The following is a 21024-nucleotide window of genomic DNA, read 5'->3' on the forward strand; positions in this document are numbered from 1 at the left end:
TGCATGCATGTCATTCAACCCAAATCAGAAACATCCATTCCTCGAAGGATAACGGTAGTTTGTGACCCTCGCGTGGCAGTCCTTGCTTCGTATGTTGGGAATGTTTCCACTCGCATGCAGACACAAGTGCGGAGTTAAATAAGTACACCATACTGTTTCGCACTTGCAAAATTAGTGTTCCCCTGTAATTAGATTGCATGGTGGAAAGTGAGTACCAGTATTTTTAAGCCTGAATTAATAAGTTCTAAATAGGTAATATTTTGACAGTGATTCTAGGTGTTACACAGTTAAAGATTTAAAAACTACCAGGCTGACTCTCCTGGCAGTTTGTCCTGTTATGTATATGTGGAATATGGTGAGGATATGACATCTAATTATCACAAATTTATGGTCCTATCACACATAGATTCAACTGGATGTGTTTTGCTTGTAATGTTTGACTAATGGTGGGTTCTCTGGGGAACCCAGACTTGTGGCTGCGTTGTAGTTGTGCATGTCTGATAGGTACAAGATACAGAGTGTTTTCAGCTCTTTGGTCTTAAAATGTCCTGTAAAATAGCCACTTTGGTACCACAATCCTCTGTGGAGTCTTGATCTGAATCTTGAGGGAAATTCAGTCACCCGAATCCTTAATCCAAGTTTTAAAAGACTTTATTGATTAATAAACTATCATGAGGTTGTGCGTTTTCATATTACATACAGGTTAGCATGGGAAATGTTCCAAGTGATTCTTTTGTAAATCAGTTAGGTTCCAAAATGTTTGAGCAATAGCCCACTAATGTCATTTGGTAATCTCCAATAAAATATCACTGGATTAAGTTGTCTGAGGCCTGTCTGTCTGTTTCCCTCTGACCAATCACTCACTCACTCGCTCGCTGAAGACCTGGCTTAACCAATGGCAGAGTGTCTGGAGATAAATCCTGATGGAGAACGCTAGAATATCATTTAGATGTCACCAGGGGCAGAAAGACAGATGCCCCTCCCCAACAGGCACTCAAGTTATAGCTTTTCTATAGTGAGAAAAACAAAGCAAAATTACTTTTCAGACTTGTGCTGGTATGTAGCCTATAGTATTGATTTTGTTTGTAGCTCTTAAACATATGCACATAACTATAAGGCACCTCGACAAACTGATAATGACACGCATCACTTCAATCCTTCAGTATTCCTCCCAGCAATAAACAAAGACAAAATATCTTGAATGGATTTTCAAGAACTTAAATCCACCTTAAACTATTACGTAAACACCTCCAGTCCAGGAAAATGCATTTCTTCCCATTCTGTAGGGCAGGATCGCAACCTTCGATTTAAGAAGAGCAGTATCTGTATAGATAGGATTTGAAGCACATAACAGACACACACGTACAGATGCATAAATACAGATCTGTGTAAGTACATATGTATGTGTTATATTTCCATTTCTACAGAAAACAAACATCTGAAGAGTTAAACATACTTTCAGGAAAGAGAAGATCTCAATTCCTCAATCTTATGCCAGCAAGAATGAAGAGACACTCATTAATACTTATATGTTATATGGGCTATTCAGTTGATTTATGAACAATAAGCTATTCTGGATTCATATTAATTTGGGGCTCTTAGTGGTCATCTTTTATCTGATCAACAACATATGTTACCAGAATATCTTCCAAATTCATTGGAAGTAAAAGAAAAAATGAAGTATAGTTCCTGTGGTATGCACTAAGAATTGATGTCAATTTGTGACCATTTAGAGGAGGTACGCACGCCCAAGGGCTCTCTGGCCCGCAGAGAGTTGACGGTTGGCCCAAAAGTGAATCCGGGTTAGACTGGCACAACAGTAAAATGTCTGATCCATGTTGGGCACCCTGTTGGCCTGGGACAGCCAGAATTCATTTTACGCCACCACCATGGCCGCCAATGAGCCGAAGCACGGGAGCTCGACCACAAGGTCTGTTGTGAGATGGTCCAGGAGGGTGTGGGTCGCAAGGTGGGCGCAAATATGCCAGGAGGCAGGGTCCTCAGGATGTGCATGATGTGTGCTTTATAGCTCACAGATCTGGAGAGGAGTATCCACAATTGTGAATTGCAAAAAAGAGATAGAGTTACTGTATGTCACAGTAGTGTTGAAGAACAATCATCTTCAATCAGGTTGGAACGTGTTGCAATGCCTTTAATACACGCAGCTTGGAGAGGAACAGTGAATCAAGAAGATCCCAAAGTCGCTCTGCCTTCATTTTAACAGTCAATGCTTTTATACACAAAAATCAAAGAGCTGGTTATAATCAGAAAGTCATTACTATGGTATCTTAAAAGTTAGCTAAGCAGAATATATATAATTATAGGACAGAGTTCATAGGTCAACACATGGATTAGGGAGCAGGCACTTAAATCATACTGTTTGACATTGTCTCCAAGATTCTCATCGTAAATAACAAACAGAAATCAAGCTACCTTCTGGCCTGACTTTCTTAAATATACAAGAGAGATAAACAGGTATTAGAGAAAGAATTTCTAACTTTCCTTCCACAGTAGATAAAGCAAGCAGGGGAGGGCTGGCCTGAGTGACAGTATAGTAACCTATAGCCAATGGAAAGGACGTTACTGTCTGTCATCATCCCTAGAGATTATATATTTTTTACCCAACCATAGACCATGGCTCTATGAATATCTAGCCAATCCAATTAAATACTTTTAATGATGTGCAGAAACCCAGAGAAGGGAGTAGCAGTGAAGAGGAATATGAGTATGAAGAGCAATAATGCGTCACCTTATAACACCCCTTCTCATGTGTTAGTGTTTATACAGATCCCCATTAGCTGCCATGTTATTACATATGTGATTGATTAATTTGAAGAAGATGCTCCCACACACTGTCTCTACTAGCAAGTGTTATAATTCAATAGACTGCAATGTTTTGATCAAAGATCTTATAACACTTGCAAGTAGCATGTTTTTTCTATCCAGATCCTTTTCCCTCATACACACCTGTCTAGTCAATACATGTGTGCAATTAGCTTTTGTTATGGTGATTGATTAATTACCCAAATAAATGCCATGTTTTAACATGTTCACCACACATTTACGCACCCTCATGTATTTCTGGTGATGTTTGCCTTTGGCTGGTAAAAATACCAAATGGCTGGTAAGTTTTTTCCTTCTACCAGACACTGTGGCTAGTGGCCAAAAAAAGGTAATTTTATCCCCTAATCCCCTGTGTTCCAATGGCACGTTGTGTTTGCTAATCAAGTTTATCATTTTAAAAGGCTAACTGATCATTAGAAAACCCTTTTGCAATTATGTTAGCACGGCTGAAAACTGTTGTGCTGATTAAAGAAGCAATTAAACTGGCCTTCTTTAGACTAGTTGAGTATCTGGAGCATCAGCAATTGTGGGTTTGATTACAGGCTCAAAATGGCAAGAAACAGAGAACTTTCTTCTGAAACTTGTCAGTCTATTCTTGTTCTGAGAAATGAAGGCTATTCCATCAGAGAAATTACCAAGAAACTGAAGTACAACTTCGTACAACTCTGTGTACTACTCCCTTCACAGAACAGTGCAAAATGGCTCTAACCAGAACAGAAAGAGGAGTGGGAGGCCCTGGTGCACAACTGAGCAATAGGACAAATACATTAGAGTGTCTAGTTTGCAAAATGGATGCCTCACAGTTCCCCAACTGGCAGCTTCATTAAATAGTACCCGCAAAACACCAGTCTCACCGTCAACAGTGAAGAGGCGACTCCGGGATGCTGGTCTTCTAGGCAGAGTTGCAAAGAAAAAGCCATATCTTAGACTGGAGAATAAAAAAAAAATGTAAGAACACAGACACTGGACAGAGGCAGATTGGAAAAAAGTGTTATGGACAGATGAATCTAAGTTTGAGGTGTTCGGATCACAAAGAAGAACATTCGTCAGATGCAGAGCAAATGAAAAGATGCTGGAGGAGTGCTTGATGCCATCTGTCAAGCATGGTGGAGGCAATGTGATGCTCTGGGAGTGCGTTGGTGGTGGTAAAGTGGGAGATTTGCACAGGGTAAAATAGGGATGCACCGATAAGAAAATTATTGGCCGATACCGATAGCAGATGTTCATATAACATAATCGGCCGATGCCGATACTGATGTTATGACATTTCTGTAACTTTCTACCCTGTCATAAATTAAATAATGTTGTTTCTGATGAGGCTTCTAATATCAGCTCATTTTAAATATACAAGTTATTTTTCCATATATTTGAATAAGAAAAGACTTATACCCCATTCAGACATAGGATAAAAGGCCACCAACACCGACATATGGTGTATTTTTTGGAAATGAAAGGTACGCAAAGGGAGACCCATCTTCAAAGCCGATACATTTCTTTTGTGCAACAGAGGTAGTCTATTTTACCTCGGATTTGTATGAATGGGGTACAAGCATTAGTGGCACAAGTAATCGCCATTTTAAAGTAGTCGGCCGATACCGATTATTACATTTTTGGCCTGTAACCTGCCAATACCGATTGCTGGCCGATTAATCGGTGCATCCCTAGGATAAAGGTATCTTGAAGAAGGAAGGCCATCACTCCATTTTGCAACGCCATGCCATACCCTGTGGATGGCGCTTGACTGGAGCCAGTTTCCTCCTGCACAGGACAATGACCCAAAAGTACAGCTCCAAACTATGCAAGAACTACTTAGGGAAGAAGCAGTCAGCTGGTATTCTGTATATAATGGAGTGGCCAGCACAGTCACCGGATCGCAACCCTACTGAGCGGTTATGGGAGCAGCTTGACCGTATGGTACGTAAGAAGTGCCCATCAAGCCAATCCAACTTGTGGGAAGTGCTTCAGGAAGCATGGGGTGAAATCTCTTCAGATTACCTCAACAAATTGACAACTAAAATGACAAAGGTCTGCAAGGCTGTAATTGCTGCAAATGGAGGATTATTTGATGAAAGCAAAGTCTGAAGGACACAATTATTGTCAATGACTATTTTTCCATTTTGCTATATTTCCTATTCAAACTCATTTCATGTATGTTTTCATGGAAAACAATGACATTTCTAAGTGACCCCAAACTTTTGAACGGTCATGTACATTCACAGTGGTACCATGGTAATGACATAGGCCCCTTCCCCATTGGGCAGTATCCTCGATTTTAAAGATAAGTGGGATTTGAAGATCAAGCACGCAAGAAGTATACAGAGAAAACCCCTTACATGGTCAAATAAAATAATGTTCTCATTTGTATCAATTATTAAGCAGGTCAAGAAAAAAATACATAATAGTTATACATCAATCTCAAGGACGACAACTCTGTAGATTACAACAAATCTATGACCTTGTAAAGCACATCAATACATGCATCATGAAAGCCTGATTCTAGAGATTAAATTGAGAAACAAGCACTAGAACATCTGTGCTGAACGATTTTAAATGCAATAGAATCTAAGGAATGCTGAATGCCACCAAGAAGGCAGGTCATTGTATCCAAATATTCCACTTGAAACCTAAATACTGGGTGAATATCCATAGAAGCATAATGTTAATGTAGAATAATTTGGACATGTTCTGATTATTACTCAAATTTCCTGGTGGTATTTGTACATTGCATATTACCATTTAAAATCCATTATATTTAATTAACTGGATGGGATTGGGGATTGTTGTGGGCAAGGGTACTCCACATTATAATTTCCCCTAGGCTACAAAGAAATACAAAGTCCCACACTGCTTCGAGAGAAAAAACAAGAGGAACAGAGAACATATTTCACAGTCCATTACCACTCAGACCCGGGGGCTTAGCTGTTGTAGTGCTATGCATTAACAGTGTATTTTCTCTGTCTATGGGAGAATATTGAGTACATCTCACATGTATTTGTCAGTATATATGATGGCCAAAATATTGAGGCTCCTAAAAATCTAATTTAAATTTCGAATTTAATTGCTTCTTCATTTAGCTTATATTCAAGTTATTTAATTTGACGGGCTTGGAATGCAAAGAGACATACATTTAATGTAGGCTAATGTCTTTATTTCATGAACAATAGCAAGGCTATTTGTTTTATTTAATTGTTGTAGCCTATATGCTTGTGAAGAGTTCATTCTGCTGACTACTTTAAATAAAATACATTTGTTGGATCATAGTGTTTATTGCTGTTTAAATGTATGCTATTATATGGCTATTTAAAACATATGTCCGATAGTTGTTCTATATGGCCAGAATTCTGGAATGTTAACGGCCATGTTGCCCATAAAAAAAAAAAAAGGCTAGCGCAAACTCTGCCTAGATCACGGTATTCAGATATGAATTCTGTGAGGGAAATTGCAAGAAAACTAATAGTTTTACCTAATGGAATACAATCCTCAATTAATAGATGCAGAGAAAGTGTTAGCTGTGTAAACATTGCGGCAGAGGCAGAAAAAGGAACATGCATTACAACACCTTGAAGATCAAAGTACATTTATAAAGATACATGAAATGCATTCCATTTTCAGCTCTTTCGAAGAAACAGTATTTGAGATGAAAATCAAATCAGACTTTTACAGTGCCATTAGTAAACGCCAGCAGAACAGCTATTCATCGGGTAAATGAGATCAGCAATGCTGGACTTCAAGATTGTAGTGTGTTCTTATATATTCTGATGGCTCTTCTCAGTCTAGTGGCGAGAGAGAAAAAGATAAATTGAGCAAGAGATGCTGACAATTCAAGTCAAGCAGAAGGTAAAAGACAACACTTTAGGTAGTGGAACAGTGCTCATTATGTAGGCTACACAAACCTGTTACTGAGCTTGTGTTACCTTAGACTTGAAAGAGCAGTCAACCTCGAACCAGGAGCCGGGCCTTTTGGATAATTATTTTGGATTCTTAACTTACTGACTGTGGCCCATTCATCTTTGGGATTCCCTTCATTGTCGTACACAGACCCTGTGCTAGTCTTTACACTGACAGGATGAGCACCACATGCCTGCTTTAAGCTGCAAACAGCATTTCAAGCAGTTTTAACACCCCATTATGAGGCCTCATATTAACAGTTCCTGAGAGGGGACAGCCTTGCAAACTGAAGTGTGTCTTAAGCACATGGACTTGTCGGGCTCAACAGTGTGGCAGGGTTTAATTGATTGTGCATGACAGTGATTAATGCATTAAATGGGCCAAACAATCTTGCAATAATAATTTTGCTCTTGGGACTTCTTTGCATCTTTGGTTTGGAACAACGCAAGACCGAGTTCTCGAATTGCACATTTCTTAATCTCTTAGTAGCTCATTCTTATGTGAGGTGGGATTGCATTGCACAATAATAATATCCCCTCTCAAACTCATTAGATAAGTATTTTCTGATTTACCATGCACAACGGAAGCTTCCCTGGAGACTCATTAGCCTGTCTCATTTATTTATTTATTTTCTACATTTTATTCCCCCCAGTTTCTTAACTATGGAGCAAAAATGACATTTTACAGCCACGAGGGGATCTTTGCTGTTTTTCTAAGATGTCCCATGAGATCTGGAAGGCTCAACTGGCTGATTGGTGCAGTTGTCAATTATTTTCTTTGGAATTAATGCATCAGGTTTTCACATTGGGAAACTTGACTTGCAACCTTTGTATTCTTTATTTAACAATTTATTGCGAAAGCATTGTAAAGTTTTAGCAGTCATTATTATTTAGTTACTTTATCTTCATATGTCTTTTCAATGGTATTTTATTTTAAATCGGAATGCAAATATGATTAGTTTTGGTTTCTCTTGTTTGTAGAACTTAACTGTTATGGTCAGATGGAAAATGCAATTAAAATCCTAAAAAACAGCTTTGGTAAGCTTTGGTCCTGTCTTTTAGGTTAGCTTGTATGTACTGCTTAATAAATATTATAACAAACACAAAGTAAAAACTGCTTTACTGGTCAGACATGTTCCTTTTAGTTATTTATTGATTCCTACCAGTGAAGATTAAAGGAGTATTGTACTTGAACCATAACAATGCCATTTTCTGTACTGTTTCTTCAAGGGCAGGGAAGTTAAGATGGGCAGAATGTCAGCTAGATTAAAACGCTCCTTCTTTCAGAGGAGGGCAAGGACACTAAGAAGAGGGTGTATAATTGCAGTGCGACTACTAGTTCCTTATCATCTTCCTGTGTATTTGACATCTAATAGCTGCCCTCGTCTCCCCTCTACAGTGTGTCAGGGACTAGGGATTAGTGGCAGGGACTAGATTAATGGATGACTGATTTCTGCAGAAGGATAACATTGCTGCAAAGGTAACTAGAAATATGAATAAATAAACTATATCCACGCATGCTCATTTCCCACTCCCTTCCCAGTAGGTATTCTTACACAAATGTCTATATAAATAGTTTAAATTAATCCTGGACTTCAATGATTCTCCATTTAAACTGCTATAATCAAACAGGGCAGACTGTAACATTATTGTGGCTGTGAGGCTGAAACCATTTTATTAGAATTGCTTTGTGCAGCTGCTTACCTTGTTGACTGACCATTCACAATTTATAACACTTCACATATGAGGTCCTCCAAAAACATAACTCAATAACTATAATATAATCCTGATTAAAAAATTCAGGAGATTCAGGTGAAGTCTGAATTTCTAAAAAACAATGTTTTATATAGAGATGACAAAAGAAAAGGTAAGTATTGCATGTAGCACAAAAGTTATTTTAAATATTTAAATAGAAAGGTCAGTCTTTCAAACAGCAAACACAAAATTGTTCTTTCTAGCTTGTCACAGTGTATCAGTGAACAGATACAATCTGCTCAACACAGTCAACAAAATCATTTCAGATTCTCAGACACAGAAAAATGTACATAAAAGCAACCCAAAAAAGAAGCTACTGCAGCTACTTCTATTCATTAGAAAGAAATGCCCAGAATCTAAAAAAGGATGCACACTTTGTCTGATCAGTGACAGGAATCATGAGTACCGGTTTGTAAGTTTGTTTCCGGTTAAGGGGAACGTTGCAATCCTGTCCGGTCTCAAAGTTGCCTGGTGACTATTATTGTTATTATTTATTAGTTGACACCATTTCCCAAGGTGAATAACAGTCACCAAATATACAGCTTTAAAAACAGAGCAAGAGCTATGAAATTACAATTTATTTCTTAGGCAGGGCAACTTAAAAAATGTGACAATATATCACATTATGTTTTACATACAATTACCCATTTAAACATGTTATTTTTCTACTGGAACAATCTAGGTGAGGTACCTTGCTGAAGGGAACAATGGCAGTGTCCCGAACCTAGGAATGATCCCACAACCTTCCACCCAGGAGGGAGCCCTGACCACTACTCCATTAGTAATATATTACTTCACTCCCAATAAGAGTAAAATTAACTTGGGGCAGATTAGCGGTAGTTTATCATGCCATATTATCATGCCATCTTTAAAGGCACACCGACCAATTGTAAAAAACCCACTGGGAGCATTGAATTGGTCTCAGACCTCAGGACTACATGTTACAGGCTATAACGATTAACCCTGCTTTCCTTGTGTGGATTTTAGCCGCATAAGCCAGGGTGCAGGATCCTGGTCCTCTAGGGCTGTATTGGCTTAAGGTATTATTTGTACGTCAACTCCTAACTGCCTAGTTCAACTGATCATTGGCTTAATTGGACAAATTTGACCACTTTCCTCATTATTAAATTATGGGTGATTGAAGGAAACCTATAAAACCTGCTGGACTGCAGCCTTCCAGGACCAGACATCAGCCAATTAGGAGTCGGTTCTTTGATATTTTGTTAATGTATATTATATTTTCATCTAAGGTGCTGGTGGCAGGTTTTATATTAGAATGGTAGAAAAGTAAGTATTCAAATTCACAATTATCCCAAGTCTGCCATAGTTAGAAAAGGATCTGCACATTCCTGTCAAGCTGAATGTTAACAGGAGATGCCTACACTCACCTAAAGGATTATTAGGAACACCTGTTCAATTTCTCATTAATGCAATTATCTAACCAACCAATCACATGGCAGTTGCTTCAATGCATTTAGGGGTGTGGTCCTGGTCAAGACAATCTCCTGAACTCCAAACTGAATGTCTGAATGGGAAAGAAAGGTGATTTAAGCAATTTTGAGCGTGGCATGGTTGTTGGTGCCAGACGGGCCGGTCTGAGTATTTCACAATCTGCTCAGTTACTGGGATTTTCACGCACAACCATTTCTAGGGTTTACAAAGAATGGTGTGAAAAGGGAAAAACATCCAGTATGCGGCAGTCCTGTGGGCAAAAATGCCTTGTTGATGCTAGAGGTCAGAGGAGAATGGGCCGACTGATTCAAGCTGATAGAAGAGCAACTTTGACTGAAATAACCACTCGTTACAACCGAGGTATGCAGCAAAGCATTTGTGAATACACAACACGTACAACCTTGAGGCGGATGGGCTACAACAGCAGAAGACCCAACCGGGTACCACTCATCTCCACTACAAATAGGAAAAAGAGGCTACAATTTGCACAAGCTCACCAAAATTGGACAGTTGAAGACTGGAAAAAAGTTGCCTGGTCTGATGAGTCTCGATTTCTGTTGAGACATTCAGATGGTAGAGTCAGAATTTGGCGTAAACAGAATGAGAACATGGATCCATCATGCCTTGTTACCACTGTGCAGGCTGGTGGTGGTGGTGTAATGGTGTGGGGGATGTTTTCTTGGCACACTTTAGGCCCCTTAGTGCCAATTGGGCATCGTTTAAATGCCACGGCCTACCTGAGCATTGTTTCTTACCATGTCCATCCCTTTATGACCACCATGTACCCATCCTCTGATAGCTACTTCCAACAGGATAATGCACCATGTCACAAAGGTCGAATCATTTCAAATTGGTTTCTTGAACATGACAATGAGTTCACTGTACTAAACTGGCCCCCACAGTCACCAGATCTCAACCCAATAGAGCAACTTTGGGATGTGGTGGAATGGGAGCTTCGTGCCCTGGATGTACATCCCACAAATCTCCATCAACTGCAAGATGCTATCCTATCAATATGGGCCAACATTTCTAAAGAATGCTTTCAGCACCTTGTTGAATCAATGCCACGTAGAATTAAGGCAGTTCTGAAGGCGAAAGGGAGTCAAACACAGTATTAGTATGGTGTTCCTAATAATCCTTTAGGTGAGTGTATACTGCAGTAGGGCTGCGTTTTTTCATGAGAGCATGGATTCCATTTAAAGTCTTTCTCATGCAAACATTTATTTCAGTCGAAAACTTTAGGGCTTTAATAGCCTTCTTCATCTTCAATGACACCACAGCCAGCTAGAAGTGAACTGGGAATTTCGTGAAAAAGGACAATTATAGTACCCAAAGAAGTGCTTCCTTGCTGTGCTACTCTGCAGAAGAAAGTAGCAGTCCCTCTATCTGGAGAACTGCTAATGAAATGGCCCAAGAAGAGAAAACATCAAGCTTTATGTAAGGTACTCCTCCAGACTGCTGGAGTGTGTCTGAAGAAAGCTGGAGAACTGCCACAATAGCCACTCCTAGAGCTGTTGAACCTCTGATAGAAGAAGCAACAGTAATTAACACTTCTCCATAGGAAATCTCTCAACGTAGGGAATTAATCTATGTCTCACTCCAAGTAAATTAGGATTCTTGTCAAGTCTTGTTTGGCAGCCCTAATTTATTCTCCTTGAGTTGTCTGTGATAACAGGCAAAATCTAAGCCTGTTCTCCTCATTCAAGAACTGCAAATACGCACAATCAGTGTTTAGCATCTAGAGTCCATTTCACACTAGCATCCTCAACCCGTGTCAACCTGGTCACATGACAAAGACCACACCGACATCACTGTGAATTCTATTACAGTGATGACAATAAAAATGCATGCCAACAGTAACAGCACCAGTCCTACAAAGAGCATCCCTGTCACAACGTATTACAGACCCAGCTACTTTATTTAAGCCTACTCTTTATTATTGGATAATATTGATAATAATACATTCTTGTTGAATTTGTGTCATGTTAGATGCTGTTTGTTTTGTTTTACAGAAGCTGCTTTTAACCCTCAGGCTAGATTTTATCTATAACTTATCATGTTCTCTATGAAGGCATCTTTTCTGCACACTTTTTCAATAAAGGCCTCCATAGGCGCAATTGTTGTTCATTGCCATTTTCATTTCTAGTTACCGGATCCTCAGATTGGTTAAACCAATAACTGCTCAGGTGAAACAAACCTTTTTAAAAAGTAAAGAAAAAGAGTGCAATCAATATAACTCGCTTACACGTTCTGTGCATTCCTATATACATTTATATCGAGATTTTATACTGCCCCTCAAATAAATAAATAGATAGATACAAACAGCCAGACACTAATCACCACTACATTGATCCAAAGTGTATGATACTGAAGTAAATAGAAAAAAGCCACATCTTGTTCATTAAACAATCCTTATACATTTCTTTAATTTACTTGTATTCTTCCCAAAATAGAAAAAAAAAAAAAACACATTACTTCTGGGGCAAAGACGAGAGAATTATAAGAAGTTTGTTTGGTGAATAATTATCCAGCTGCTACAACCACTTGTGTTTCGATATGACAGTAAAAAGAAGCTGCACTGAAATTAATTGAGCGATTTTTTAAATGTAATTTTTCAAGCATTATAATACTTTTTAATTTTAAAGTGAGCACTGAGCTTTATATATATATATTTATATACATGCCCTGCATATATATTTATATTTAAAAACTGTGATTACTGCTAACAAGTGTATATGAATATAAAAGGTTTGTTTCAACCAAGCTGTAATTAGTTTAACTGATCTGAGGATCAACTGAGATTTGCATTTCACTCGGCGAAGAGATTGAAAAAGCTATTTAAAGACTAACAATCCAAAGTATAACATGGCTGAATAGGAATTTATTATTATTATTATTCAATAAAAATGAAAATATCGAGTTCTTGGGTCTTAAAGGGGTTAATGCAGTGTAATGGTTGGCGCAGGGATGGAGCTCTTAATTGGATAGGTGCTATGTGTTGCTAATTTACCCAGCTGGACTTTAAGCTTGCTTTGAGATACAGAAAAAGCCAGACTTCTGTCAAGTTATCCTGAAAGGTATCTGGTTAACTGGCATATCGGAAGACTAAGGGCCGAATTAAAATCAAAACTCTGACCCACCCGCTAATAACAAACTACAAACCTGTACATCATAGCGGTTACATCTGAAAATGAAGCCGCAACTGAGTACAGCTGTAGTTTTCTATTAGCGGATGGGTCAAAGTTTTGATTTAATCCGGCCCTAAGTTAATAACGTACATTGTATAAAAATGTACCAGATTAATTAATCAGTCTTATTAAACAGTAAGAGAAATCTAGTTTTAGTTAGCTAAGGTTAGCAAACTTAGATATCAGTACTGTTATATTAACTATAGCTTCTTACTAAATAATGTTAGTCTTCTGCCTTGAGTGATTCAGCATGTTATTCGTATGATGTATAAGTTATTTAAATGTAGCTTAAGTTATTTAAAGGTTGGTGTACTGGTGCCTCCATGCAATTTTAAGTTATTCAAATCTAAATTAATTTTAAATTGTCAATGGCTTGGTGTTGCCACAATATACATCTATACGTTTTTAGTACATTTTCTTGTTATTTTCATTATTACTGTATCATAATCTTATTTTTTATTGGATGGGTTTTTTTGGTTTTCACTTAAACTGAATTAAGGATGTCTGCAAAGAAATAAATAATAATAGCAATGATCATACTGTATGAGAGTCTCTGGTTTGCTCAGTCCTGGAATTGTTTACCTCAGTGAGTGAGTGACATCTACATTCGCCATCAATAAGAGCACAGTCCCATCAAGCTCCAGGCCTGGACATGGCAGTTCTAACCACTGGTACAGCTGTGACTGTGATGATGTTTCATATGGATTGAGTAACAGGAGGGGTTGGTTGACTCATATGAAAAAATAAAAGGGGAGAAAATATTCCCAGTTTTTTTCAAAATACAGGAGACTAGTAATCCAAGGAAGAATTATACCATTATCTACAATTCTACAGACAATGTTGGAAATGGGTTGCAAATCCAAGGGTAATTTGTGTGAAATTCTGCTACCTGATGTTTTACAGCCAATTGTTCTCATGTTAGATGGTATGTTTGCAAATCAGGCAAAGCTTTATTGTAAACATGTTTTGTTCAAGAATTAATCCAATACACAATGAAGTCATATATGAAAGAAAAAAAAACACTTATCATTGATTTGATTATGGCAGTGGTGGGTAACCTAAATTAAGCAATGGGCCGCAAGTCCAGGTGTCAAATAACTGCCTGTGCAACAAGACCCCTTTACCACAATTACAAGCCACAAATGCTACATTTAAAAAATAAAATAGCAATATCATGCGAAAAATTCATATCAACAATCTATTAAAGAAGTAAAACTGATACAAAATAAACAGTTGTCATAAATATACTACTTTATTCTTAATTTATTTTTTGGGAGGTGGAAGTGGATGTACTTTGGGCTACATTAGGCCTGCAAACCACAGAGGGACATGGGGGGTTCAAAGTGGGGGGAGGTTATCAGTGCATGCAGGTGGCAGGAGGGTGGATGCAGGGGTTCCATCTGTCCATAGTGTTTTGGATTATTCTGTATTGTAGATTATGATTTGTTTTGTTGGCATGTTTGCTTAATTACCACAAAAAATAAATATAAATATTGTTTAAAGAAATTGCTGTTTAATCCCGAATTTATCATTGGCACCCTTGGCACAAACCAGACTATGGGCACTCCAGCCTAACAAAGGTTCGCCATCCCTGCTCTAGAACTGAGCTTCTGGCCACGTGATTCAATTACGACCATCTAAGGCCTGATGCCCTGCCTTTTCCTTCAATTATGACATTAGCAGCAGCTTTAATCAGTGGATGATTAACAGCTTGAGTGCTGCCTCCGGTCCCAGTTATGACATCATAAGCGGCAGACGCGTCACATCCCCACATGCTACAGGGTCAGGACACACTTGCAAGTGCAACAGCGCCAGCGGATGCAAATCCTGAGCTCGGTGTATCATCCTTCCAGTTGTTTTCATTTGTATCACCCATCTCAGCGTGTAGAGGAGCGACTGGAGTAGCTAGCAGTCAGTGAAGAGTAGTCAGTGACATTTTCATTCAGTATGATTGCGAACTGTGGCAAATGGGTGAAACGGTTGCGCCAGCCGGCAAGGAAAGTGACCTTAGTGATGCTGGGTCTGGACAAAGCTGGGAAAACAGCGACTCTGAAAGGAATTTTGGGAGAAAATCCAGAAGACGTGGCCCCCACCGTGGGCTTCTCCAAAATCGACCTGAAGCAGGGGGACTCCGAGGTGACCATTTTTGACTTGGGTGGGGGCAAGTCGATCCGGGGCATCTGGCAAAATTACTACGCCGAGTCGCACGGCGTGGTGTTCCTGGTGGACTCCAGCGTTGTGGAGCGCATGCGTGAGAGCAGGGACACCCTGGCCGAGGTCCTGAGACACCCGCGCATCACCGGGAAGCCCATGCTTGTCCTGGGCAACAAGCAGGACCGCGACGGGGCCTTGTATGAGGGAGAACTCGTCCAGTCTCGTCCAGTCTCTCTCCCTGGATAAGCTAGTGAACAAGTACAAGTGTCGCTGTACAATCGAGACGTGCTGTGCTGTGATGGACAACAGCATGAATCGGGAGCACCCCGTCAAGAGGGGGCTGGGCTGGCTGCTCCGCATCATCCACTGCGAATACGCGGCCTTGAACGGGCGCGTAGAGAAGGACACGGCCGAGCAGAGGGCCCTGGAGGAGCAGGACAAGCGCGACACAGCGGAGCGAGTGCGCCGGGTCCGAGAGGAGCGGGAGCAGAGAGAGAGGGAGGAGGCCGCGCGAGAGGGGAGGGCCGCGCCGGAGGAGCAGGCGGAGGACGAGGACGGCATCATGTCCAATCCTTTCCAGCCCATCGCTGATGTCATCACTGGCAACGAGGCCAAGCAGAGGACGGAGGCCAAGGAGAGGAAACGGTGCAGGTGACGGCAGTTCACCTGGATCCCGGGCCGGCGGACGACGGGGGTGGAGGAGGGGAGCCGTGAGAAGGAGGACAAGCGGAGGAGAGAGGAGGAGAGGGAGAGGAAGCCGAGGCGGTTCCCCTGGCGCTGGGGCTGGCGCAGGACATGCCCAATGACGACGGGCGAGGCAGAGGAGAGCAGCCCCTGGGAGGCTGACAGCGCTGTGTACAGTAACCCCACTCTGGGTAGCTGACCTACACCGACCACACACAGGTGGAGTAAACACTCCCAGAGAAGTGATCTGACATGTTACACTGCGAGAGATGCTCAAATCCGCTACAAACCCCATAGATTTGACTTCAGCAACACGCACCTAAACCAGACCCTGCGGCTGTACATTCAGGAACATCATAGCATGCAATTATTACACATCAACATAAAGTCTGGAGCTCCGGTTCTGCACAAACTTGAGAAACAAACCCGGTTTTCACACAGCCGGCGTCTTACTCACGCAGGCGATGTCCAAACGTTCCTGCTGTTGTTTTGGGAGCCGCACGGATCCTGTTCACAGCGCTTCTGAATCCATGTGTAAAGTATAGTGCCAGTTCATGCGCGTTTCCCCACGACGTTTCCTTCTCGCTCTCCATCTTCCCCCTCACTTCCTGCTCTTGCTGCCACTTCCCGCCAACAAAACCTCACATGTCTCTCTAGCTCCGCCGCCCGCCCTTTCACCCGCCAGGTGCTCCGATATATATATCAGCATCAATTAAATAACACTTCCCACAGTGCTTCATTTAGTTAGAGCCCATCTGGACCAACACTAGTCCAATTATGATTGCCAGGCTCCCCTACATTACCCCCTGGAAAATAAAACTGCAATCAAGTCCCGAAAAAACATCATTATACATAGTTTTAAGTGTAATATGGATTTAGTGTTATTGGATTTAATAATATTCAGATTTACAAAGAGTATAACCAAAGTGCACATCCATCGCTTCCCTTTTGTATGCCAATATAATTATAATATGCAACAAATCGTGCATATGTGTATGTGTATCATATATGCAAGTTAATGTGTGTGTGTATATTTTATATATATATATATATATATATATATATATATATATATATATTACACAGTGTAAATAAGCATAGAGTGTGTTGTCAGTACTGAAGTGTTTTAGACTTGGAACAATCCCTTCAAGTGTTGTCAGATCCAGATTTAAACACAGAATGCATTGTATCGATTTCACGATTTTTATATCACTGTTAAAAGATACCTACATTACTATGTCCAAACAGAGGGGAATGTAGAGCAGAGTAGATTTTATTTAGATTGTTTTTGACATGCCCGGGTTAATTGCTGCATACAGTCTAGTCTTTCTACCACCGACCAATACATCTAACTTCTGTACATTGTGTGTTTTGTTTTTGTTCTATGAAAAGTAGGTAGCCAATCTGGACATACAATCCCCGGATCGAGCACCGTTACATCAGTGGCCCCAGGCAGCCCCTCCTCCGCCTCCCCATCAGCAGATTGCCGTATCTCTGCTCATGCATCTCGGGCTCAGTCTACTGCGCAATCTCGTGGTAGTGGAACCACAGTGACCTCCGGCACAGAGGTTACAGCTGAGTCGTGGGAGCTTGCAGATGTGGTCGTGCTGCTCCAGCTGTATAGTGAAGAGAGCAGACAGAGGGAAGAGGAAAGGCAAAGGAAGGAGGATGAGAAATTTGAAAGGCTGCTGGCAGTGTTGCAAAGGCAGCATGACAAGAAGATGGAGTTAATGAAAGCATGTCTTAGACATTTTAAATAATAATAAGTAGTACACATTTATCCATTTGGTCATATATATTGCAGGTAACCAAGCGTACAATTTTATTGGGGAGATGCACCACTTTTTTTTTTTTTTTAATCTTAATTCTGTTAGCTGTATATATTGTTTTAAATTGAAAACCTTTCCACCCTGTTTCTGATGAAGAGATTAAGGTTTTCATGGCCATTCAAATCCTCGTGGGCATTAAACAAATCCCCATCATATCACGATCACTGGTCTTCCCATGAAGAGTGGAGAGAAAAATAGCGCAGGCTGCTCTGGCACTTTGCTGATGTCCCCATTGTCAATGCAAAATCCTGTTCAACCAGCAATTTCCACATGATAAAATGACACTGAGGGATTTCTGTTGTGCTGTCTTGACAGGCTTGGTCAAGGCCAAAGTCCAAAAGATTGGGAAGAGAAGACTGTCTGGTGAGAGATGAGCAAGCCAGTCTCAGGCCCTGCAGTATAAACCTTATTTAGCAGTTGAAAAATGCATGTTTAGGGTCATATTGGTTAGGGTCAAGGTCAAAGGTCAGTTCTGAGGTGGTTTCTCATTGTTACCACTGTGAATTAATGGGCAATCACAGCACCATAATCTGTGCTGATCATTTTATCAGTTACTTCCATAAATTCTTCAGCTCTTTTTCATTTTTTGTGATGGAGAAAAAAGCTGATCAGCACAGATTATGGTGCTGTGATTGCCATATTGCCATTGCCATTGCAACAAAGCTATAACACGTTTGGAGCTGAAAATGTGTTAAAGGCCTTATTTATCGCATACTGTTTTCAATGTAATACTTTTATTTCATCATTGTAATGTGTGTTGGGGCAGATATTGCTCAGGCCTAGTATTATTATTTATTTTGTCTTATTTATTTCTTGGCCGATGCCCTTATCCAGTATTGTGTAAAGACCAAAAGCCAGCTGTTTCCTACAAAAAACTAGTTGGAGAGTATCAGAATGCCTCATTATAACGGACAGGAAACAGTATTGTTACTACCCAATAGGATCTGGCATGGTTGAGGCTACTACCAGCATGGCCAATCTTTGCCATCCTACTCTAAATATAAATGCAGCTAGAACACCGACTAAGACAAACAAATAAATGATACACAATAACAAATACCGAGATACAGACAGAACAAGAACTAAAAAAGAACTGTTCTGAACATTTACAACGTGTTTATTTCCTTTCAGTCTTTCCTCTCAGTTGGACAGATTCCTTTCTAAGACCTACAGTCATGTGTGGCTCTACACACACAAGTTCATGTACATACAAATTACCTGGCTCTCAGTACAAGACCTGAAGATATCAATCTGGCCCCTCAGTCAAAACTGATATGTAGATAATTATTAATTAGACCCTAATAAAACACATAAGTGATGTGTCTAATGTAAAATGCAAATATGCTCAACAGACCCTGAAAGGGACTCATGGATCTGATGAGGCTGTATCATTGAAATGAATAAAAAATTCTGTAGTTGTTGAATTTTACTTTAAAGCTTTTACAGCTGATCCCAAAATTATGACATTGCTAATACCTTTTGTTTTAATATTAATATGAATTAATATTCCACTTAGGCAATTAGTTAGGCAATGTACCCTGATTATATTAAAAAACAATATTTAATTTCTTACTGGCTGTTAGATATCACCTGTTGCAGGGCAGTACCACTCATCCCATTGGGATGGCTAATGGGAAAGAATGAGTTACAGTGGCAGTTTTAGGGTTAAATGTTAAATTATGGGATAATATCGAAATGCCCTTATAGCATATACCTGCATTTAAAATAACAAAACTGTTTTTATGTTCTGGTATGATTTGTATTTTGTATTACAGCTATTTAGAAATAAACAAATACATTTTGTCTCCAGGGGTGGGGACCTGGGTGGTCCACAGAAATGTTTGTACTGTATTTGGAAAACACTTAGTAGAATGGAATTGGCAGGAAATAGGTCACAAACGCTGTCATGTTCCTTAAATAACTGTAACAATACATATTATTGAATGTTATAGTATCCTGTATTAATGTTTGTGTTGGAATTCTGGTATGTTCTATGTGAATTTGAGGGAAAACATACAGTAGATTATATCAGTTGATCCTTCAGGGTGGAAGAAAATCAGGACAATAATTTCTTCTTGTGTACAAGACACTCAATTTGTAAGTTGAGTATTACATGTACACTTTCATGAATACTCACACATATAGGCCAGTGTGTTCCTAATCCATTTTCCATGTTGATCGTATTTGATGGGCATAAATCATGCAGAATGGTTTTATTAAATTACCCATAAATCTCCCTTATTATACCTCATGTTGCCCTTGCACAAAGGTGTGTTTTGTGTTGCAATGTTCAGGAATACTTACAAGCATCTGTCTAGAGAACTACAGTCAAGCATTGTAGTAAGTTTGAATTAATAATGACTTGTAAAATGCCTAGTGTCACTTCTGCTGTGTCCTTGGTGTTCATGTAAGAGAGACAATTGTGCATTTCAAAAATTGTGCACTTCCAATGCCATTAGTAACCAAGTTAAAAATAACAAGAGATACATATTGATCAGCGACACATACAGCAGAGATTGAACAGGCTATGTAATGGAAATAAATGAAGTATAAAAACCCAAGGAAAACGGAGATGAGATGAATCACACATTAAACTTCAATTTGCAAATAACTGAGACCCAGCGAAGGGCAGTGGTCATGGATGATCAACACTCTTGAGCAAACACAAAGCAAAAAGATCAATATGACTTCTTCTCTGTGCATCTCTAGGTAGGATTAGACTTGTATTTTATAAAGGCAAATGCTGATGTTGTTGTTGGAGTATAAATACATAATTGTATGCTCTGGGTCAACATTGACAGCTCTAGAATATGTTATATGTAAGACCCATGCATTTCACTGCTCCTTTGAACTGTAGTTCAATTTATAAACTTTCAATCCAGTTAAATCAATCTTATTATTAATTCAGCAAAGCAAGACATTACATTCTGTGATATTAGAAAATACCTCTCAATTATTAGAAAAGTTTTTATGCTGTTATTATCCAGATCCAGATTAAAACTTTCTCAGCAATACAAATTGCTCATGAAACAAACAGAAAATTTGAAGAATTAAATGCCCAAGCTGCCAAAAGTCCAACAGTCAACTGTACACAAGTATAAAGTAGTAAAGGTAAGCTCCACTTTTTAGGTAAAAAATCAAAATACAGCTTACACAGAAGGTAGTACAAACACATTCCACCTCCAAAGCGTCTTAGTAACAGAAAATTTTCATATCCTCGAACTATGGTCT

At 39.6% G+C, this 21024-nt stretch overlaps 1 pseudogene; it reads left to right on the top strand.

Moving 5' to 3' along the window:
- The first annotated feature begins 1835 nt into the window (after nucleotides 1-1835).
- Nucleotides 1836-15935, top strand: LOC136749057 (ADP-ribosylation factor-like protein 13B pseudogene; annotated as a pseudogene).
- The last annotated feature ends 5089 nt before the right edge of the window (nucleotides 15936-21024 follow it).

The sequence above is a fragment of the Amia ocellicauda genome, chromosome 5, assembly GCF_036373705.1.
Source record: "Amia ocellicauda isolate fAmiCal2 chromosome 5, fAmiCal2.hap1, whole genome shotgun sequence".
NCBI classification, from domain to species: domain Eukaryota; kingdom Metazoa; phylum Chordata; class Actinopteri; order Amiiformes; family Amiidae; genus Amia; species Amia ocellicauda.